The 15,784-nt window shown below is 43.0% G+C and overlaps 1 protein-coding gene and 1 long non-coding RNA gene across 7 annotated transcripts in view; one reads left to right on the top strand and one right to left on the bottom strand.

Moving 5' to 3' along the window:
• Positions 1 to 15,784, top strand: part of FAM124A (family with sequence similarity 124 member A) — a 180,560-nt gene that overhangs the window by 31,334 nt on the left and 133,442 nt on the right. The gene's annotated exons all lie outside the window — the stretch shown is intronic.
• LOC136792814 (uncharacterized) overlaps positions 7,260 to 15,784 on the bottom strand; it is a 45,145-nt gene continuing 36,620 nt past the window's right edge. The window contains exon 3 of the long non-coding RNA XR_010837274.1: positions 7,260 to 7,477. This is a non-coding gene — a long non-coding RNA (uncharacterized lncRNA). The remainder of the gene's footprint in view (positions 7,478 to 15,784) is intronic.

Raw genomic sequence — 15,784 nt, 5'->3', positions numbered from 1 at the left:
TTCTGAAACACCTCTGCCTCTGGCATCTCAGTTTTCACATACGGCTACCTGAGAGGAGAAAGTTGATAGCAAGTTCGGGGACATTGTCTTGAAAGGTGCTGATTGTATTTACTTGAATCACAGGTAAAGTTTCATAGTTTTTGTGGGTTTGGGCATTAAACATCAGAACTATAATCCACATATCGCAAAATGAAGTGAGAATTGGGCACATGACAGATACCTGGCTCAAACTATCGCCAGGCCACATGGCTTAAGTCAAAAAGGTCACCTTGAGGTATTTACGATTTAGAGGAACTAGATAATTTTCAGATCTCCCTTTGAACTATGCAAATAAGAAATAATATTGCTTTATTATTCACTGTACTAAATGCTAGCATTTGTTTTATTTTTTAATTTTTATTTTTTATTGGAGTGTAGTTGAGTTACAGTGTTGTGTTCATTTCAGGTGTACAGCAAAGTGACTCAGTTATACATATACTTTTTCAGATTATTTTCCCATGTAGGTTATTACAGAGTATTGAGTAGAGTTCCCTGTGCTATACAATAGGTTCCTGTTGATTATCTATTTTATGTATAGCAGTGTGTATATGTTAATCCCAACCTCCTAATTTATCCCTCCCACCCACCCACCTTTCCCCTTTGGTAACTGTAAGTTTGTTTTCAAAGTCTCTGAGTCTGTGTCTGTTCTGTGAATAAGTTCATTTGTGTCATTTTTTTTTTAGATTCCACATATAAATGATATCATATGATATTTGTCTTTCTCTGACTTACCTCACTTAGTATGATAATCTCTAGATGCATCCATGTTGCTGCAAAGGGCATTATTTCATTCTTTTTTGTGGCTGAGTAATATTCCAGTGTATATATGTACCACATCTTCTTTATCCATTCCTGTCAGTGGACACTTAGGTTGCTTCCATGTCTTGGCAATTGTAAATAGTGCTGCAATGAACATTGGGGTGCAAGTATCTTTTCAAATTGTGGTTTTCTCTGGGTATATACCCTGGAGTGGGATTACTGGATCATATAGTAGCTCTGTTTTTAGTTTCTTAAGGAACTTCCATACTGTTCTCTATAGTGATTGTACCAGTTTACATTCCTACCAACAGTGTAGGAGGGTTCCTTTTTCTCCACACCTTCTCCAGCATTTATTGTATGTTAGACTTTTTGATGATGGCCATTCTGACCAGTGTGAGGTGATACCTCATTGTTGCTTTGATTTGCATTTCTCTAATAATTAGCGATGCTGAGCATCTTTTCATGTGCTTTTTGGCCATCTGTATGTCTTCTTTGGAGAAATGTCTATTTAGCTCTTCTGCCCATTTTTTGATCGGGTTGTTTGTTTTTTTGATATTGAGCTACATGAGCTGTTTGTATATTTTGGAGATTAATCCCCTGTTGGTCACACCATTTGCAAATATTTTCTCCCATTCTGTGGGTTGTCTTTTCATTTTGTTTATGGTAGTTCTTTTTGTGCAGAAGCTTTTAAGTTTTTATTAGGTCCCATTTGTTTATTTTTGTTTTTATTTTCATTACTCTAGGAGGTGGATCCAAAAAGATATTGCTATGATTTATGTCAAAGAGTGTTCTGCCTATGTTTTCCTCGAAGGGTTTTATAGTATCCAGTCTTAGATTTAGGTCTTTAATCCATTTTGAGGCTTATTTTTGTATATGGTGTTAGAGAGTGTTCTAATTTCCTTCTTTTACATGTGGCTGTCCAGTTTTCCCAGCACCACTTATTGAAGAGACTGTCTTTTCCCCATTGTATATTCTTGACTCCTTTGTCATAGATTAATTGACCGTAGGTGCATGGCTTTATTTCTGGGCTGTCTATCCTGTTCCATTGATCTATAAATCTGTCTTTGTGCCAGTACCATACTGTTTTGATTACTGTAGCTTCATAGTATAGTCTGAAGTCAGGGAGCCTGATTCCTCCAGCTCCATTTTTCTTTCTTAAGATTGCTTTGGCTATTCAGGGTCTTTTGTGTTTCCATACAAATTTTAAGATTTTGTTGTTCTAGATCTGCAAAAAAAAATTCCATTGGTAATTTGATAGGGATTGTGTCAAATCTGTAAATTACCTTGGGTAGTATAGTCATTTTGACAATATTGATTCTTCCAATCCAAGAACATGGTATATCTTTCCATCTGTTTGTGTCATATTCGATTTCTTTCATCAGCGTCTTATAGGTTTTGGAGTACAGATCTTTTGCCTCCTTAGATAGGTTTATTCCTAGGTATTTTATTCTTTTTGATGCCATGGTAAATGGGATTATTTCCTTAATTTCTCTTTCTGATATTTTGTTGGTGGTGTACAGAAATGCAACAGATTTCTGTGTATTAATTTTGTGTCCTGTAACTTTACCAGATTCATTGATGAGCACTAGTAGTTTTTTGGTAGCATCTTTTCTATGTATAGTATCATGTCATCTGGAAACAGTGACAGTTTTACTTCTTTTTTCCAATTTGGGTTCATTTTATTTCTTCTCTGATGGCCATGGCTAGGACTTCCAAAACTATGTTGAATAAAAGTAGCAAGAGTGGACATCCTTGTCTTGTTCCTGATCTTAGAGGAAATGTTTTCAACTTTTCACCATTGAGAATGATGTTTGCTGTGGGTTTGTCATATATGGCCTTTATTATGTTGAGGTGGGTTCCCTCTGTGTCCACTTTCTATAATGTTTTTACCATAAATGGGTGTTGAATTTTGTCAAAAGGTTTTTCTGCATCTATTGAGATGATCTTATGGTTTTTATTCATCAGTTTGTTTATGTGGTGTATCACACTGATCAGTTTGTGGATATTGAAAAATCCTTGCATCCCTAGGATAAATCCCACTTGATTATGGTGTATGATCCTTTTATTTTATTGTTGGATTCGGTTTGCTAGTATTTCGTTGAGGATTTTTGCATCTATGTTCATCAGTAATATTGGCCTATAGTTTTCTTTTTGTGTGTGTTATCTTTGTCTGGTTTTGGTATCAGGGTGATGGTGGCCTCATAGAATGAGTTTGGGAGTGTTCCTTCCTCTGCAGCTTTTTGGAAGAGTTTCAGGAGGATAGGTGTTAACTCTTCTCTAAATGTTTGATAGAACTCACCTGTGAAGCCATCTGGTTCTGGACTTTTGTTTGTTGAGAGGTTTTTTTTTTTTTGTTTTTTGTTTTTTTAACATCTTTATTGGAGTATAATTGCTTTACAATGGTGTGTTAGTTTCTGCTGTTGAGAGTTTTTTAATCACAGTTTCAACTTCAGTACTTGTGATTGGTCTGTTCATATTTTCTATTTCTTCCTGGTTCAGTCTTGGGAGATGGTACCTTTCTAAGAATTTGTCCATTTTTCTAGGTTGTCCATTTTATTGGCATACAGTTGCTTGTAGTTATCTCTTATGATTTTTTTGTATTTCTGTGGTTTCAGTTTTATAATCCCTTTTGAAATGTGAGAAAAGTTTTCTTCTGTGTTTGAAGACTGCCAATTTTTTATGCAAAACAATGCAGTTGTGTAAGTAAAAATTAATGAAAGGATTTTGTTTATACTAAAAAATCAAAATGAATGTGATTGTTTCTGAGGGACTTTTTCCTTTTTGCAGTATTTAGAATATTTTTTGCTCTCAATCCCTGTAATAATGTAAATGAAAGAATAAAGTAGGAAAGCTTGGCCTGAACTCCACTCAAAGGAATCATTGAAAGACTATTTCAAAGGAAAGCCACAGATTTAAATGGCTATACAATCTGTATGGGTGCAGGCTTTTGAATTTAGAGCATTCAAGAGTGAAAAGAATAAGAAAAAAAGATTTGTATCATGGAGTCTCAGGCATTGGGGCCTTTGTTCAAAATAGTAATATGCCAAAGAGTTAAATTAATGTGGGCAGAAATGACTAATAGTCTCTCTTACAGTTCCTGATTATGGCTGTTTGAACAGATTACTACTTACTGCATCACTGCAGAAAGCAGTCCTCTGCTCTAGCATGAGAGATATGCCTGCCCACCTCTTTAAATTACTTTTAAAAGTAAAAACTTAAAAAAAAAAAAAATAAGGGGCTTCCCTGGTGGCGCAGTGGTTGAGAATCCGCCTGCCGATGCAGGAGACACGGGTTCGTGCCCTGGTCCGGGAAGATCCCACATGCCGCGGAGCAACTAGGCCCGTGAGCCATGGCCGCTGAGCCTGTGCGTCCGGAGCCTGTGCTCCGCAACGGGAGAGGCCACAACAGTGAGAGGCCCGCATACCGCAAAAAAAAAAAAAAAAAAAGTAAAAACTTATACTTCATTCTTTAGCAAAATGAAGATATTTTGGTCGTGGAGGGAGGGACACAGTTGAGAGAACGCCTTTTTTTTTTTTTTTTTTTTTTTTTTTTTTACGCTCTCCTTAGCAGCGTGTTTCCCAAGTTTCCTTTTCGACATACGTGCTTTTGTTCCATTGGGTGCAGTTATACGTTGAAGGCAGTCTTGGTTGGGTAGTTTCTAGTTGCTTTCTTAAAATATAGATTGCATTTCGGTTCCTCATCCTGCCCCATCAAGTTAATATTCCGTATTTCAGAGACCTCCTCCAGCCATTTAATTCCTCTGGAGGAGAAAAGCTGAGAGGTTTGTTTCTGGGAGCTACTCAGCCTCTTATAAGAATTTGGAAATGTTTTTAACTAAGATCTGATTAGATGGAAAGAAAGCCTTCTACCTCCCAAAACTCACCTCTCCTTTCTTGGCATTGCCTGATTCAGCGGGAAAAAGGCGGAGAGGAGGTGGGTGGGGAGTTGCCAGCATCGGATGTTGCCCAAGATTCCTTTAGAAAATGCATCTTAGAAATTTGCATTAATGCTTGATGATCGAAACTACAGCTTTCTATAGCTAAGATCTGTGTTACACGAACTAGAAGTAAACTAACACTGTACTTTGAACATAATAAGTTCTCTTTATACATTTCTCTTTACTTTTTATTTTTTTTTGCGGTACGTGGGCCTCTCACTGCTGTGGCCTCTCCCGTTGTGGAGCACAGGCTCCGGGACGCGCAGGCTCAGCGGCCACGGCTCACGGGCCCAGCCCATGTGGGATCTTCCCCAACCGGGGCACGAACCCATGTCCCCTGCATTGGCAGGCGGACTCTCAACCACTGAGCCACCAGGGAAGCCCTCTCTTTACTTTTTATTGAAGAATAATATAAATGATATATACAAGGAAAAGTGCACATCACAAATATATGCTCAGTGAATTTTCACAAATTGAACATTTGCATAAGCAACACCCAGATGAAGAAGCAGAACATAGAAACAGAAGAGAAGTCTTCTCTTCCCCCATTCCTGGGACTCCCTTCCCTTAAATGAACATATTAATTACTCTGTATTTCACAAAAGTGAGGGGAAGGAGTATCTGGTCACAAACGTTGGGAACATGGCTGTGTTATCTGGGGGTGTTTTTGTATTTATAGGTAGCTCCCACATTTTTTTATAAAAAGACTTGGGGGCTTCCCTGGTGGCGCAGTGGTTGAGAATCCGCCTGCAGATGCAGGAGACACGGGTTCGTGCCCTGGTCCGGGAAGATCCCACATGCCGTGGAGCAACTAAGCCCGTGAGCCATGGCCGCTAGGCCTGCGCGTCCGGAGACTGTGCTCCGCAATGGGAGAGGCCACAACAGTGAGAGGCCCGCATACCGAAAAAAAAAAAAAAAAAAAAAAAAAAAAAAAAAGACTTGGGTTGGCTAACAAAGCTATAGATCATACAAGAAAGATTAACATAATTAGATACCAAAGGGACTTGAAGTAGAGGAAAAATAATGATAGGAAGGTAAGCCAAGTATGACATCCAGAGTGCATGTTATTTGCTATCTGAGAGCTATGCTGTTTAACTGGTAGCCACTAGCCACATGTGGCCATTTAAATTTAACATTTAAGTGAATTAAAATAAAAAATTCAGTCTCACTAGAACCTTTCAAGTCCTCAGTAGCTCCATGTGGCTGGTGGCTACCGTATTGGTTAGCACACATACAGAACATTTCCATCATTGCAGAAAGGTCTGCTGGACAGCATTCTTCCAGAAATAGGCCCCAGTTTTGATTTTGAGTTCTCCAGCAGCAAAAACAGAATGGAAAATCAGCAGTGATACAATTTAGAATCCATGAGGCAAAAATAAACTGTGCTTCAGATGCACAACTATTCCAGGTTCTGCATCCTGGGAGCAGCGTTGCTCCCACCTTCTCGTGTCCAGTGAGGTGTCGGCAGCCCGCCCTCAACTGTGCTCTACAACAGCTGCATCGAGGCCTCGCAAGGCTTTCTTACACGGAGCCTGCAGGGTGGCAGGGTGCCCAGCCAAGTGTCGTGCAGCAAAGCCACTGCACAAAGGGAGGCTGGGCAAAACTAGGTGGTCCCTGCCCGCAGCTCCTGAGGCCTTGGCTGAATTCCAGGGGGAGGGATACACCTTCAGAGAATCTCCCCAGATTTGTTTCTCTCAGCTAAGCTTTTGGTAGATCGCGAGGGACAGTGAGCTTGGCTTGTTTCTTTCCAGCCGAGTCGCTGGAGTACACCTGTTCCACGTAGCTGGTAAAGGATGGAGTCATACGTCTTGAGACTCAGCCAAGCTGGGTTGTATGTTGATGTCTTCTTTTTTTTTTTTTAATAAATTTATTTTATTTATTTATTTATTTTTGGCTGCATTGGGTCTTCGTTGCTGCACGCGGGCTTTCTCTAGTTGCGGCGAGCGGGGGCTACTCTTCGTAGTGGTGCACGGGCTTCTCATTGCAGTGGCTTCTCTTGTGGAGCACGGGCTCTAGGCGCACAGGCTTCAGTAGTTGTGGCTCGCGGGCTCTAGGGCACAGGTTCAGTAGCTGTGGTGCACGGGCTTAGTTGCTCCACGGCATGTGGGATCTTCCCGGACCAGGGCTCGAACCCGTGTCCCCTGCATTGGCAGGCAGATTCTTAACCACTGCGCCACCAGGGAAGCCCTGTTGATGTCTTCTTAGGGAGCTCTAAGGAGCCTCAACGATAGGCCACCGCCTCTCTTGGAGGTCTTCCACGGGAGTGCCATGGGCAAGGCCAAACTCCTTAAGAAGTGATTTGGGGGTCCGTCCAAACACAGAGAAGCACAGTTGAGGACCCGAAGGTCAGTTTCACAAAGAGAATGCAGCTGCAATTTTAGGCTGGAAAAATGTGGAAAGCAGGTCACTCCATGTCTCTGAAGAGGTAAGGTAATTTAACAATGGCGTCTAAGCCTTTGGAAGACTTCTTCCATAGAGGATGGTCACCAGCTGTCCTTTGCATCCTCATAAGGCAGAGCAGGGAACTGGCTTAAACAAAAGGTTTTAAGTAGCATTTAAAAGACAAGAAATCCTGACACGCAAAATTGTTACCAGTTGAAAGGGCTGCCAGGTTCAGTCTGGAGGACTGTCTTCACTGGAGAGCTTTTAAGATTTCATTCACACCAGCTCGTTTACTTGTCTTCTCCACCCAGCGAGGAGATTGTCTAGACAGTCAGTCCCAGAATACTGGGGCCATCAGCGCTGTGAGGACAGGGAGACGGGTGCTAATGAGGATGCAACTGAGGGACTAAGTGGGCTTCAGAGACTTTAAAAAATTTTTTAATTGTGGTAAAATACACATAACAATACACATAATGATAAAATTTACTGTCTTAACCATTTAAAAATGTATGGTTCAGGAGTGTTAACTACCCTCACATCAGAGTGCAACCGTCACACCGTCCATCTCCAGAGCTCTTTTCATCTTGCAAAACTGAAGCTCTGTCCCCATTAAACAGTAACCCCCTCCCTCCAGCCCCTGGCAACCACCATTCTACCTTCTGTCTCTATGAGCTTGACTGTGCTAGGAATCTCATATAAGTGTGATCACACAGTATTTGTCTTTTCGTGACTGGCTTATTTCACTTAGCATAATGTCCTCAAGGTTCATCCAAGTTGTAGCATGTGTCAGATTTCCTTCCTTTTTAAATCTGAATGATATTCTGTTATGAACGTGCCACATTTTGTTTAGCCATTCACTGGTTGATGGACAGGTGAGGCACTTCCATCTTTGGGCTATTGTGAATAATGCTGCTGTGAACATGGGTGTGCAAATAACTCTGTGGGTCCCTGCTTTTACTTCTTTGGGGTTTGTACCCAGAGGTGCAATTGCTGGGTCACATGGTAAGTGTATACTGAATATTTTGAGGAGAGGAACTGCCATACTGTTTTCTGTAGTGGCTGTGCCATTTTACGTTTCCACCAGCAACGTATGAGGATGGGACATGTTTTTTAAGAAAGCAGAGAGAGGCTTGCTCTTTGTTTGCGGGGTACAGTACACCGTATTCTGCACTAGGCGATAAAGAGGGTGATGGTTGAAAAGAATTGAGCAAATACTGAAGTGAGGCATTGACGCTTCACCCGACACACTCCAGATCTAGACTCTACAGCAGAAATTCTTAACGTGCTGTCCTTGGATCGCAAGCACAACTTGTATGCATGTGTTTATGTGCATCATAAAAGGTACATCATATCATGTCTCAAAATTAACTCTCCAAAGGGTTCCCATTCTCTGGCAGCCCTTCTAGACGTTCACCAAGGCCCAAGGATTTCCATCAGCGGCTCACTTCTCTGGCTTTATCTCGCACTTCTCTCCCTCCTGCTCCCTCTGTGCCTTCCACGTGGGCCTGCTTTCTCTTCCTCAGATGCAGCAAACTCATTCCTGCCTCAGGACCTTTGCACCTACTGCCTGGAATGATCTCCTCCAGGATCTTCACCTGGTTGGCTCCTTCTCATCATTCAGGTTTCAGAGATGCCTTCTGTGCCCACCCCACCTAAAGTAGCCCCCAGATAGCCTCCTGACCAGTTACCTTACTTCTCCACTGGAAAGCTAGAAGGTCCTTTTAGAACATAAGCCAGATCATGTGAGTCCTGTGCTCAGAACCCCCAGGGGCTACCTGTCCCGTCTCTCGTGCAGTACAAACCAGTTAACTCGCAGTGGCAGGTTGCCGCCCTGCCCTGCTCTTCTCCCATCACCCTGCCTCAGCCACCCTGGCCTCACTCGTGACCCTTCAGAACACCCCGTGTCTGCTCTGCCCCTCTGCTCAGCCTCCAGCTGGCCACGTGGCTGGCCCTTGTCCCCTTCTCCCCGTGTCCCCTCCCTAGCGAGGTCTTCCCCGGCCGCAGCATGAAGAGCACCTCCCTTTCCTGTTCCTGCACACACGCACATGCCAGCAGCCGTACTCCTGCCCTGCTTGCCTTTCCCCATGGCGCCACCCCCTTTAACTGACTGCATGCTGACGGAATAGAGGCTTGTCCGTCCCTCCCACCAGAACCTGGAGGGCAGGGACTTCCCCTGTTTGGCCCACTAGGCACTAGGGTCCCTAGTGCCTCTTACGGTGTCTGGCATACATTAGACACTCAGTGTTGAACGAATTTTTTTAAAAAAGGAGACAGAAGGGGAGAGAGGTGGGGACTTAGGGCTGTTCCGGGCAGGCCCACGGAGGCGGGTTGAGCAGCGGGAGAGCCCTGGCTGGTGGTTAGAAACAGAGGAAGAGTGACCAGGGCCCGGAGGAGGGGACCGTAACAGGAGGTGCCCGTGGGGGGACTCCTTGGGCCACAGTGCCAGCTGGCTGACGGCAAGGGGGACTCCGGTGCCAAACGCAGGGCAGGGGGCAAAGAGGGTGAGTGGGTGGCCTCCCCCCACCCCTCACGTCAGGCTGGGGGCCCCAGGGAGAACAGTGGCCATGCAGACAGGAGCTCTTCTCCTGCTGAGCCCCTCTGGCCCCAGGAGAGGTGGGAGAGTAAGGGGTGGGCCAGCCAGCATCTCTGGGAAGGCCAGACGACACACGCGACAATGTAACGCTGTCCCCCCTGCAGGCTGGGCACCTCTGCTTCTAGCTGCCAGAAACGGACACAGACCGTCTCCAGTTGGTCAGCTTCTTGGCTGGGGAGGAGCTTATGCAGGGAAGAGTTTACCCAAGAAATAAAGAAATAATGGTGTGATAGTGAATATTAATTGCTTGCTTAGGAGCTGCCACACTGTAGGCTAAGTGCACTCTAATACCTTTCTTACTTAACCCTCTCGGCGCGTCTACCAGCCGGGGACCGCTCGTACCCCCATCCTGCAGACGCACACCCAGAGATGTAGATCAGTAATTGCCATGCCCAGAATTACCAACAGCAAATGGTGAGACTGGGAGCGAACTTGCGGACATTTGACTCAGCAACCCATGCTGGCTGTGCTGTTCCCTATTTTTTTTTTTTTTATAAATTTATTTGTTTATTTATTGGCTGCGTTGGGTCTTCGTTGCTGCGCGCGGGCTTTCTCTAGTTGCAGGGAGCGGAGGCTACTTTTCGTTGTAGCGCGCGGGCTTCTCATTGCAGTGGCTTCTCTTGTTGCGGAGCACGGGCTCTAGGCGAGCCAGCTTCAGTAGGTGTGACAGGCGGGCTCAGCAGTTGTGGCGTGCAGGCTCAGTAGTTGTGGCGCACAGGTTTAGTTGCTCCGCGGCATGTGGGATCTTCCCGGACCAGGGCTCGAACCTGTGTCCCCTGCATTGGCGGGTGGATTCCTAATCACTGTGCCACCACGGAAGTCGCACGTGCTCTTCCCTGTTCTTTTCCAAGGAACAGCCAGGACCTGGGCGTCCCCTCTGCCGGCACCGCTCAAGCTTCAGCAGACCTGAAAATCACAGATCCCTGGGCTCCTCCTCCAGAAACTCGGATCTAAGAGGTCCAGGGTGGGGCCCGAGATCCTGCATTTCTAACCAGCTCCCAGGTGCTGACGCCTGTAGCCTCCTCTCTACATGTGCACCGGGCTCGGGATATTCTAAGCAGGACTACCCAGTGTTTGATAAGCACTGCCTGGGGCACATTCCCGTTTTAAAAATTATTATAACCGTACTTAGTAGTAGGCTCAGGACAGAACAACAAGTCACAATATTGTGATGATCATTCGCAGTTTAAACTACATGCATTGAATCATTGTTGCACACCTGAAAGGAATATAATGCTATATGTCAGTTATATCTCAATTAAAAGAAAAAAAGAGTACAAGTCACAAGAGGTGTCTGTAAGATGAGCTCAGAGCTTCCTGAAACTGTTTTGTCTCCTGTTCCCAGCCCCAAGCGCAATGCCCAGCAGCTACTCAGTACACGTCCTCCTCCTGGGTCTCTGGTGTTCTCAGGGCAGGGGCAGTGACCCAAGGGGCAGGGCATCCACACGTGCAGGCCGGGAGGGGTTTGAATGAATGGGAGGCCATTGGGCACGCCAGCATGCTACACCCGCCCTGGGGTTTTGGCTCCCAGTCCAGACTCTGAAGAAAATTGCTGTTTGCAGTCAACCGCGTTGCCTGCACTGGGTTATTTTATCTGTGCAGATTGCCCAGACTGGCGGAAAGTCACCCCTAGAAAATAATTTCCCGGAGCATCGTCTGAGTTAGCTATTCCCGCAGTATGCGTAAGTGACATCATAGCTCTTTCAGGCCTGGAAGGAAGAGTAATTTGCCTTTAGGTTAAAAAAGGAAGTGAACTAGGATTATAGACCTTGGCAGGACTTGGAATCAGATCTTTGAGACAGAGGAAGCAAAATGAGGAATTTTAGTCAGTGTTTTCTGCTCTCAATCTTAGAGCAGCTTTCCCCTGTGGCCTGCCTGTCTCGCTTGTCTCACTTCGCTTATTTAGTTTGGTCTGTCCAGGGCTCTGCTTCCAAAGGGGTTTGGTTTGGTGGTGGACCTGGAAGAAAGGGCTGCTGTTTCTGCATGTGGCAAGCGACTAACAGCAGGTAGGGCCGGTCCCCTGCAGGCCAACTGCGTGGTGCCCGTAGGTAAACTGCAACAGAAGGGGACGGTCCAGCGCTTTGGGGAGCTGGTCAAGTCAGCAAATGCTTTGAATATCTCCTCTCAGTCAGACATGGTACTGGAGATGGACAAAGATGAACAAGAGAGTCCTGCGCTCCAAGTTCATGACTGATCCCAGACCATTCCATGGAGTGTGACGTGCAAGCTGTGGTACAGCAAAGTGGGGTGCAGAGGGTGGGCTCCAGAGGGGCGCCTCCCTCCAGGGCTGGGAAAACAGGAAGACCATAGCAGAAGCTTTCTGGAAGCCAGCAGTTAGGAGTTGGGTCTCTAGATCCCACCGATCTAGACCACATCCTATTCGGACAGCTCTGAGTGGTTGGCTGAACCTTCAAACACTGGGCCAAAGAACCTATTTTAATTTCCACTGAATTTTCCTCTTGTGTTAATATATTTTTTGTTAGCTCCCAATTAGGCATCCTTTTTTATTGAGGTATGGTTGATATACAGTATTATATAAATTACAGGTGTACAATATAGTGATTCACAATTTTGAAAGGTTATACTTCATTTATACTTATAAAATATTGGCTGTATTTCCTGTGTAGTACAGTATATCCTTGTAGCCTATTTTATACCTAGTAGTTTATACCTCTTAATTCCCTACCCCTATGTTGCCCCTCCCCACTTCCTTCTCCCCACTGGTAACCACCAGTCTATTCTCTATATCTGTGAGTCTGCTTCTTTTTTGTTAAATTCACTAGTTTGTTTTATCTTTTAGATTCCACATGTAAGTGATATCATATAATGCCTTTCTGTTTCTATTTCACTTAGCATAATGCCCTCCAAGTTCATCCATGTTGCTGCAAATGGCAAAATTTCATTCTCTTTTATGGCTGAGTAGTAGTCCATTGTATATATATACAGCATCTTCTTTATCCATTTATCTGTTGATGGACACTTAGGTTGCTTTCATATCTTGGCAATTGTGAATAATTCTGCTATGAACATTGGGGTGCATATCTTTTCAAATTAGTGTTTCTGGGTTTTTTGGATATATACCAGGAGTGGAATTGCTGGGTCATATGTTAGTTCTATGATTAGTTTTTTAGTTTGATGTTTTCATTTTTAAAGTTGTTATTATATTTTTATTAGAAAGTAATCAAACCAAATTACCCAAAATATTTTTGGAAATTAGAGATTTTTTTAAAAATTACTCTTCTTACCATCATAACAGAGCATCTTTTGTTCCATTGGTCTATGCATGTGTTTTTATGACAGTACCATACTGTTTTGATTACTATAGCTTTATAATACAGCTTGAAATCAAGAAGTGTGATGACTCCAGATTTGTTTTTCTTTCTCAGGATTGCTTTGGGTATTCTGGGTCTTTTGTGGTCCCATATAAATTTTAGAATTTTTTTTTCCATTTCTATAAAAAAATTGCTGTTGGAATCTTAATAGGGATTGGATTGAATCTATAGATGTCTTTGGGTAGTATGAACATTTTAACAATAATAGTTCCCCAATCCCTGAACATGGGCTACGTTTCCATTCATCTGTGCCTCCTTCAATTTCTTTCATCAGTGTCTTGCAGTTTTCAGTGTGCAGAACTTTCACTTCTTTGGTTAAATTTATTACTGAGTATTGTATTGTTTTTGATGCTATTGTAAAGGAGATTGTTTTCTTTATTTCCTTTCAGATAATTTATTGTTAGGATATAGAAAAGCTACTGATTTTTTGTATGTTACTTTTGTATCCTGCAACTTTAATGAATTCACTGGTTAGCTCTAATAGTTTTCTGGTGAAGGTTTTATGACTTTTTATATATAAAATCATGTCATCTGCAAATAGAGACCATTTTACGTCTTCCTTTCCAATGCTGGTGGCTTTTATCTTATTCTTGCCTGATTGCTTTGGCTAAGACTCCTGTACTGTGTTGAATTGGAGTGGTGAGAGAGGGAAGCATGGTCCTGTTTCCAATCTTAGAAGAAAAGTTTTCAACCTTTCACCAGTGAGTATGATGTTAGCTGTGGCATGTTATATAAGGCCTATGTTATGTTGAGGTATGTTCCCTCTATACCTAATTTGTTAAGAATTTTTAACATGAACAGATGTTGAATTTTGTCAGATTCTTTTTCTGCATCTATTGAGATTATCATTTGATATTTCTTTCATTCTATTAATGTGATATATCATATTGATTAACTTCCATGCACTGAACCATCCTTGCATCCTGGGACAAATCTCACTTAATCATGGTGAATGATCCTTTTAATGTGCTGCTGAATTTGGTTTGCTAGTGTTTTTTTCTTTTTTATTGGAGTATAATTGCTTTACAATGTTGTGTTAGTTTCTGCTGTACAGTGAAGTGAGTCAGCTGTATGTATACCTATATCCCCCAACCTTGGACCTCCCTCCCACCCCACCACCATCCCATCCATCTAGGTTGTCACAGAGCACTGACCTGAGCTTCCTGTGCTGTATAGCATGTTCCCCCTAGCTATCTGTTTTACACATGGTAGTGTATATATGTCAATCCTGATCTCCTGATTTGTCCCACCCTCCCCTTACCCCTCTGTGTACACATGTTGGTTCTCTACGTCTGTGTCTGTATTCCTGCCCTGCAAATAGGTTCATCTGTACCATTTTTCTAGATTCCACATATATGCTTTAATATACGATATTTGTTTTTCTCTTTCTGGCTTACTTCACTCTGTATGAGTGACTCGAGGTCCATCCACATTGCTACAGATGACCCAATTTCATTCCTTTTCATGGCCGAGTAATATTCCATTGTATATATGTACCACATCTTCTTTATCCATTCATCTGTCATTGGACATTTAGGTTGTTTCCATGTCCTGGCTATGGTAAATAGTATTGCAATGAATATTGGGGTACATGTGTCCTTTTGAATTACGGTTTTCTCAGTATATATGTCCCGTAGTAGGATTGCTGGGTCTTATGGTAGTTCTATTTTTAGTTTTTTAAGGAACCTCCATACTGTTTTCTATAGTGGCTGCACCAATTTACATTCCCACCCATGGTATAGGAGGGTTCCTCTTTCCCCACACCCTCTCTAGCATTTGTTATTTGTAGACTTTTTTTTTTTTTTTTTTTTTTTTGTGGTACTTGGGCCTCTCACTGCTGTGGCCTCTCCCATTGCAGAACACAGGCTCCAGACACGCAGGCTCAGCGGCCATGGCTCACGGGCCCAGCTGCTCCGCGGCATGTGGGATCTTCCCAGACTGGGGCATGAACCCGCGTCCCCTGCATTGGCAGGCAGACTCTCAACCACTGCGCCACCAGGGAAGCCCAACAGTGACAGTTTTACTTCTTTTCCAATTTGGATTACTTTTATTTCTTTTTCTTCTCTGACTGCCATGGCTAGGACTTGCAAAACTATGTTGAATAAGAATGGCAAGAGTGGACATCCTTGTCTTGTTCCATTCTTAGTGGAAATGCTTTCAGTTTTTCACCATTGAGAATGATGTTTGCCATGGGTTTGTCATATATGGCCTTTATTATGTTGAGGTAGGTTCCCTCTATGCCCATTTTCTGGAGAGTTTTTATAAATGGGTGTTGAATTTTGTCAGAAGCTTTTTCTTCATCCATTGAGATGATCATATGGTTTTTATTCCTTTATTTGTTAATATGGAATATCACATTGATTGATTTGCATATATTGAAGAATCCTTGCCTTCCTGGGATAAATCCCACTTGATCATGGTATCTGATTCTTTTAATGTGTTGTTGGATTCTGTTTGCTACTATTTTGTTGAGGATTTTTGCATCTATATTCATCAGTGATATTGTTCTGTGATTTTCTTTTTTGGTGATATCTTTGTCTGGCTTTGGTATCAGGGTGATGGTGGCCTTGTAGAAGGAATTTGGAAGTGCTCCTCCCTCAGCAATTTTTTGGAATAGTTTGAGAAGGATAGGTGTTAATTCTTCTCTAAATGTTTGGTAGAATTCGTCTGTGAAGTCATCTGGTTCTGGACTTTTGTTTGTTGGAAGATTTTTAATCACAGTTTCAATTTCAGTTACTTGTG

Source organism: Kogia breviceps, chromosome 16 (genome assembly GCF_026419965.1).
Source record: "Kogia breviceps isolate mKogBre1 chromosome 16, mKogBre1 haplotype 1, whole genome shotgun sequence".
In the NCBI taxonomy this organism is placed as follows: Eukaryota; Metazoa; Chordata; class Mammalia; order Artiodactyla; family Physeteridae; genus Kogia; species Kogia breviceps.
This window is presented reverse-complemented; position numbering and strand designations above follow the sequence as displayed.